The sequence below is a fragment of the Phoxinus phoxinus genome (genome assembly GCF_949152265.1).
Source record: "Phoxinus phoxinus genome assembly, chromosome: 12".
NCBI lineage: Eukaryota > Metazoa > Chordata > Actinopteri > Cypriniformes > Leuciscidae > Phoxinus > Phoxinus phoxinus.
The window spans coordinates 12,165,595-12,173,087 of NC_136887.1; positions in this window are offsets into that span (position 1 = coordinate 12,165,595).

Consider the following 7,493-nt stretch of genomic DNA (forward strand, 5'->3'; position numbering starts at 1 on the left):
TGATATATTATTTCTTCTTTTTATGCAGTTAGCTAACATTTAGTGCAATTTTTTGACCCACTTAAGTAGGACTTAATTACATCTTTATATGTAATTACTTCTATTGTCTGAGATGGTCTGAATTTATGACAAGCATTTATTATAAAATAAAATAGATTGAGATTCTATTGAAACATTTATATCATGTATTTAAATATATTTGCTATTACACATTTGCAATGATGTAGTTTCAATATTCATTTAACATATTACATTTAAATGAAACATCGAATAGCACATTAGAGTTATAAGAATAAGTACTTTATATGTGCTTATTTAGTCAGCCTATCAAAATAAGTATACTTATTTAAATCATAAACAAAGATTATTAAAACAATCATTTAAAATCACTTTAAAGTAAACAATAAAGTGTTAACATATTGTAAATGTGTTTTTTAAAGTGTTTTTAAAAGCTTGTGAAGTAGTCCTTTAATTTCATTAATGTTACATGATCTGCAAGTACAGGTTTTTTTATATATATGCTTTTTAATTCAAGACAATTAAGTGCCTTTGTTTGGAACCATGTCCAAACACCATCATTTCCATGTTAACTCATAAGCATAACATTTTCTTACATGCAACTTAAAAAAAAAAATAATTATGTCAAGAGCATTTATTTAATATTAAATGTACAGTTGTCACAGACTGCCTGTTTGTTTTGTGTTCATGGACTTTTAGTTAGTTTTCCTTTGTTCCATTTTTCATTTGCTTGATTAATTAGTTGTCACCTGTTCATCATTGAGTTCATTCACCTTCTGTGTATTTAAGTTCCTCGTTTCATTCAGTTCTTTGTCTGGTATTGTTCTTGTGTTACACGCTGTTACGTTGCCTTCATAGCTTTGGATTACCTTTGTTTTTATTTAATAAATACATTTGTTTCGGAACCTTTTGCATCCCTATCATCTTCGTCGGACCTAAAACGTTACAACAGAATAAACACATGTGTCCTATCATACACAAAATACAATATGAGTACACTAAATAATAACTGTTTGAGTTGAACTGTTACAGTGTAAGCTTGAAGTCAAGATGTGCATAAATCCATGTTTTAGTGTTTCTGACAGAGTTAACACTGTAAGAGGTCAGGGTTGTTTACAACTAGCTTCAGAGTTTCTCTTTTTTCCTCCATGTTTGTGTGTGTTTGTGTACATGCAGTATGTGACACTTCAGGTGTTGATGTTTGTTTGCACATGTGCTCCACATACATAGCCTGCCCCAGATACAGATCCGTTTTCTGATATTCTTGGCTTTAAAATAACCTCTTCCATCGATATCCCCTCTGCTCCGCTCTGTATTGATCCCCAGCGGATCCAAAGGTGCCTCACCTTCAAAAAATAGTTGAAAATAGCTTTGAGCGGTTGCACCTCAGCCGAGACACCTTCCGTCACCAGGAGAGCTTCCCTAACATTGCCAAGGCATGTTTTCACTGGGTTGGCTTGTACGTGTGTGACAGTGGAAGAAAAGCTCTAAGAAGCAAGTCAGTCAGGCAACAAAAGAAAAAAATGACAAGGCCTTGGCCCCACATTGCCCTGATCACAGCCCGGTGATGGACAAGTCAGCTAAATTAGACACTGGCCGTCACTTCCTGCATCATTCTAACGGTCTGGAAGTGCTCTCTTTGTCCCTGGGTGTCTGTCACCTCAGCCGTGTTTCAAAGGTCTGTCTGTCTATCGAGGTGACAATCATTGCAATTTCTTGTCGTGAAACGGTTGATTGACGTCTGACGGGATTAGTAATGAAATATTAATTTTGCTGTTTGGCGGTGGTAAGGGATGAACATTAATTATGTCTGAGGTGATGATAACATACAAAAAAAAAATCTGTGCAAAAGGCCTTCATGCATTTTTTAAACACGACATGAAGAAAGCCAGACTGGCGTAACACTGCAGCCAGCCACACCTGTGTTTATTCATTCTTCTGAGATGTTTTTAAAATCATTTTAATGTACTTTTACTCTACTAAAAATTATATATTGACTACATCTCAAGAAACATGTTCCTTGTTACTTTGAAGTTACCAACCAACCATAAATAAAACAAATAAAGTTGAATAAAATCAGTATTATTATTTTTTTGCAACTTCAAGATAGCCTACCTTGGAGATTTTGCAGGTCACTTCCAAAAATACAGTTGAATAAAATAATAATTAAAAAAAAAATGTTTGAGGTAAATGTGTTCAAAAGTCTGAAAATCTATCTTTAAAGGATCGTCTAATTAGGCAAACTTTTATTGGGTGTTATTCCATGAAATGTAGTTTTTATATGTGTACAACTGTTCAGAACTGTGCTAGCTAACCTTGTGCTGATTAGCATCTGAGCTAGGCTCTAAAGTATCTCAAATTGTCACTACCAAAACAGTCACGACGAAACACACGAGTTTCGGTTGTGACATCATAGTGACAAAAGGGAACACATAGTCCTTTGTTTGGTGGAAATAAACAAAATGTTATGCAAATCATTAGTATGTTAGTATATAGTGTTTAAGTATGTGAGTTAAAGTTCTGTAGTGTGATGTATCCGCTACCAAAACATTACTGTCACAATGTGCCGTCACAACCGAAACATGGGATGTTTTGCCAAAAATAAAGCATATTGAATTATCAATGTTATATGTTTGGTTCGCAGTATATTCAAACTAATGAATCCTTAACTTTGAAATCAGTAGGATCAACTTTATGCCTTTTACATAGAAAATATTTTATTTTCAAAATACAACAAATCTCATAAATTACACTTGAAATATGGTTAAAATTGCAATCGTTATTGATTTACCTGAAACTTTTTAATAAAATACAAAACATATATTTTCAAGGTAGACTATAGGTCTATATAAGCCTTATTTTGAAATTAGATACAGTATTATAATGTTTCAGTGACTAATTTGGGGAGAGGAAAAGTATTTCAAAACTTTCTGTAAATACAATATGAGAAATGACTGCACAGTTACTAGAAATGTGTACACACATATATATATGTATATATATATATATATATATATATATATATATATATATATATATATATATATATATATATATGGCTTTTATTCTTATTTACCTTTTACTGGATAATTTTTCATCAAATGTCTGTTTTTACCTGAAGTCCAGGTTTTATGCTGCTACTTCATCCAGTGCTGTGTCTCTTTCACCGATAGACCTCCTCACCTCCTATGTCAAGCACACATGATTGCTTGATGAATTCTGGCAGGCCACCTGCTGTCCGAAGAGAGAGTTTCGGTGCTCACACCATCAAGCTGCCCACCGTGCCAGACCACCGGGGACAAGAGCATAACACACCTGATCTTATCACTTTCAGCAGGGGCTTGAGAAGGGCAGCCATGTATCGCTCACACCGGCCACATGTTTCTCCTCTTGCCTACACATCATTCTCGCTCCTCTTCAGCGTGATGTGGTCAGACAACACCAGCGGCCTGCTGTGAGCGAGAGTGGACACATCGGATTGTGTTGTGACTAGTTTAGAAACAAAGAGCGAGTGTGATGCTGTTGGTTAACATGAGTAATGCATTTCCTATGGACTTTTTCTTTATATAAAAAAGTTTTTTGGGAGTAAAAACAAAGGAAACTCTACTCAGCATTTTTGACTGAATCTTGTATGTTTTTAATGATAAAAAAGAATCCTGATATTGTCTATTACATGGTGTCTGAATGATATACTGTATAAACAGAGCACTAAATTGCATAGTGTGATTGGACTCATGAAACAGTCATTATACAATACTGACATCCAGTGGTGTAATATAAAATTACAGGTAAAAATGCAATGAATGGATGTGTCAGAATGCAGTTTAACATGTAGCCTACACAATTACTTTGTATTTGCACTACCAGTCACAAGTTTTGGAGTTTTTTAATGTTTTAAAATAAGTCTCTTTTGCTAACCAAGGCTGCATTTATTTGAACACACTGAATTTCCAGCATCATTACTCCAGTCTTCAGTGTCACATGATCATTCAGAAATCATTATAATATGCTTAGTTGATGCTCATGAAACATTTCTCATTATTATCAATGTTGAAAACAGTTATTTACATTTTTATTTCAGGATTCTTTGATGAATAGAAAGTTCAAAAGAACATAATTGATCTGAAATAGAAAGCTTTTGTAACATTTAACACTACCGTTCAAAAGTTTGGGGTCAGTATAAGAATTTAAAAATTATTTTTGTTGGGGAAAGAAATAAAAGAAATCAATACTTTTATTCATCAAGGTTGAATTAAATTGATCAAAAGTTACAGTAAAGACATTTATAATGTTTAGAAAAGATTATATTTCAAAGAAATGCTGTTTTGAACGTTCTATTCATCAAAGAATCAAGAAAAAAGTTGTTAGTTGACCTACACAAAAATCATATAGATATTAATCTAGATATTAGATTAAATCATCATATTAGAATGATTTCTGGAGGAGCATGTGTAAAGTGTCCATCTAATCCGCATTTCTGAATCTCGCCGGAAGTAGTGTCATCTGGGACTAGGTGGTTTTTCGCCCACTGTTTTATGAATACTATGAATTACGACATAGCTACTACTCGGCTTACATATACTATACTCACATACAATATAGTATGGAAGTAGACATATTCAGACACAGTGTCGTTTTTTAATTTGATGTTTTTGGAAACAGGGAAATGGGCAAGCAAAACAAGAACTGTGTGTGAGACGAGGGCCAAAATGGTGATGGCTAGACGCGTCTCTAAAGCCGCAAGTCTTGTGAGGTGTTTCCAGTATACAAGAGCCTACCAAAAGTGACGCAATGAAGGACAACTGGTGAACCTGCGTCAGAGTCATGACACACAAGGCTAATTGACGCACATGGGGAGCGAAGGCTAGCCCGTCTGGTCCAGTCACAGAAAAGCTATATGTTGCTCAATTTGCTGGAAAACTTGAAAAATTTGTATATGTGATTAAAGGAGAACTCCAGCGCAAAATGAACCTTTGGGTCTAATTACACATTGTTACCTAGTCAACCGTTATCTGAGATTTGTTTTCATGATTATCGAATGTAAATAGTTTTATCTCTAAAAACAGTTTAGCCTATAACGATAGTATAACGCTAGTATATGGGGCATTGAGTAATGACAAATACAAATCGCTTGTTAATACCACTAACAAGGCTCAAAATAGCCCCACACTAACACGGTAGCATAATGAGGGTCCCTACATGCAAACCGAAGCATTGAGAACTTTGACAGTGTCCAGACAGTTTAATAAGAAGATATTTTATACATACAGTCAACTTCACGTATACAAGCAGAAGCCATCTTTGAAAAACAGACTCGATCAGTCGATCAACGAAACGCCGATCCAAATGCGCTGAACTGTGTAGAATCTCATATGGTCCAGCGCATTTGGATCGGCGTTTCGTTGATTGACTGATCGAGTCTGTTTTTCAAAAATGGCCTCTGCTTGTATACGTGAAGTTGACTGTATGTATAAAATATCTTCTTATTAAACTGTCTGGACACTTACACAGTTCTCAATGCTTCGGTTTGCATGTAGGGACCCTCATTATGCTACCGTGTTAGTGTGGGGCTATTTTGAGCCTTGTTAGTGGTATTAACAAGCGATTTGTATTTGTCATTACTCCATGCCCCATATACTAGCGTTATACTAGCGTTATAGGCTAAACTGTTTTTAGAGATAAAACTATTTACATTCGATAATCATGAAAACAAATCAATGTGTAATTAGACCAAAGGTTCATTTTGCGCTGGAGTTCTCCTTTAATAGCGATTTGACAACACTGATTTAATTTAACAACAGAAAAATAATTACCTATTTATTATGTGATTATTTAAATCTCCTGTTAAAAAATAATAAGATAGACTCGCTATAGTTAAAATAGTTTACTGTCATGTATTTTATCTCAATATGTCATTTTAAAAAATGTGTAAATAAGCAAAAATAAGTTGATACAGCCTCTTATTTACTTGAGGTGAACATAAAGCTTCTTGGTGGTGTTCTTGGTGGCAAATGTTTCATGCTTTTCATCTCTTTCACCGCATGGTGCGATGAGTCGCGTTTTCTTTTACATCAGGTGGATGGCCAAGAACATGTGCATTGTTAACCTGGGGAAGTGATGGCAGCAGGATGCACTTTGTGAAGAAGGCAGACCTCTGGAGGGAGTGTGATGCTCTGGGCAATGATCTGCTGGGAAACATTCGGTCCTGACATTGTGTGGATGTTACTTTGACACGTACCACCTACCTAGATTGGTGCAGACCACATACACTTCTTCATGGCGATGGTTTTCTCTGATGGCAGTGGCCTCTTTCATGCGCTATGCCACACTGCAAAAAATTGTTCAGGAGGGGTTTGAGGAACATGGTTGAGTTGAAGCTGTTGCCTTGGCCTCCAAATTCCCCAGATGTCAATTCGATTGAGCATCTATGGGATGTGACCCGACCCATGGAAGCCCCTGTTGGCATGGAAGAGCTGTTGGCAGTACGAGGGGAACGGTCACGATATTAGACAGGTGGTTTTAATTTTGGTTATGGTCATGTCCCATTAATTTGGACTCGAGTCTTGGTGACTTGATAGAATAAAAAATATTAAAAAAGGGATTGTGTTTTGTGCTAGTCTGATGAGATCCTCCAGCATCCGTCCTGTCGTTGTTGTGATCGTATCGATCCATCTCATTGGCGGTCTTCCTCTGCAGCTTCCCTCAAGCTTTTCAATCATGATGTCCTTTTCCAGTGATCTAACCCTGTGACCAAAATATGACAAATGCAGTTTCATCATTCGTGCTTCGAGTGATATTTCCTCTTGATTTGTTGGTCTGTCTTGCTGTCCATGGCACACGCAGGATTCTTCAGCACCACATTTGAAATAAGATAATATTCTTGTTTTCGTATCATCCAGCCTTTTCAACCAAACTTGACAACAGAGAATATTCATAGCCGTCTTGCCCAACAACATAATATTTCTTGAGGTGAATCAGTGATCACATAAGGGCACCTAAATACTTGAGATAATCTCAATTTCTTGTCCATCGAGCTTGAATTTATCGATGTTATTAGTTGACATGATCTTGATATTCTTAATGTTCAGTTCTAGTCCCATATTTCGACTTTCTTCTCTGACTTTCCTCAGTAGATGATCCATATCTTCATTTAAAAAGTCATCAGGCATAAAATTATTAGATTAATATTATACAAGGCAGCAGCTAGAGTTCATTGTGATTAAAACAATTGTTTGAAATAAATTATTTCCCAAATTAGAGCTGCCGTAAGCACTGCAAGAACAGTAGTGTAACTTAGACTTTGGATATGTATCCTTTCAAGAAGATTTTACTTGAAACTTGAAAATGGAGGCCTTATCATTTACTCTAAAGCAGTTTGGTTGCTATTGTCTGCTATCAGATAGTCAAATGTAGTTTGAAGGTGTTTTTGAATGTCATTCTTTTGAATTGCCCACTTGTGATATACCTTAATCTTA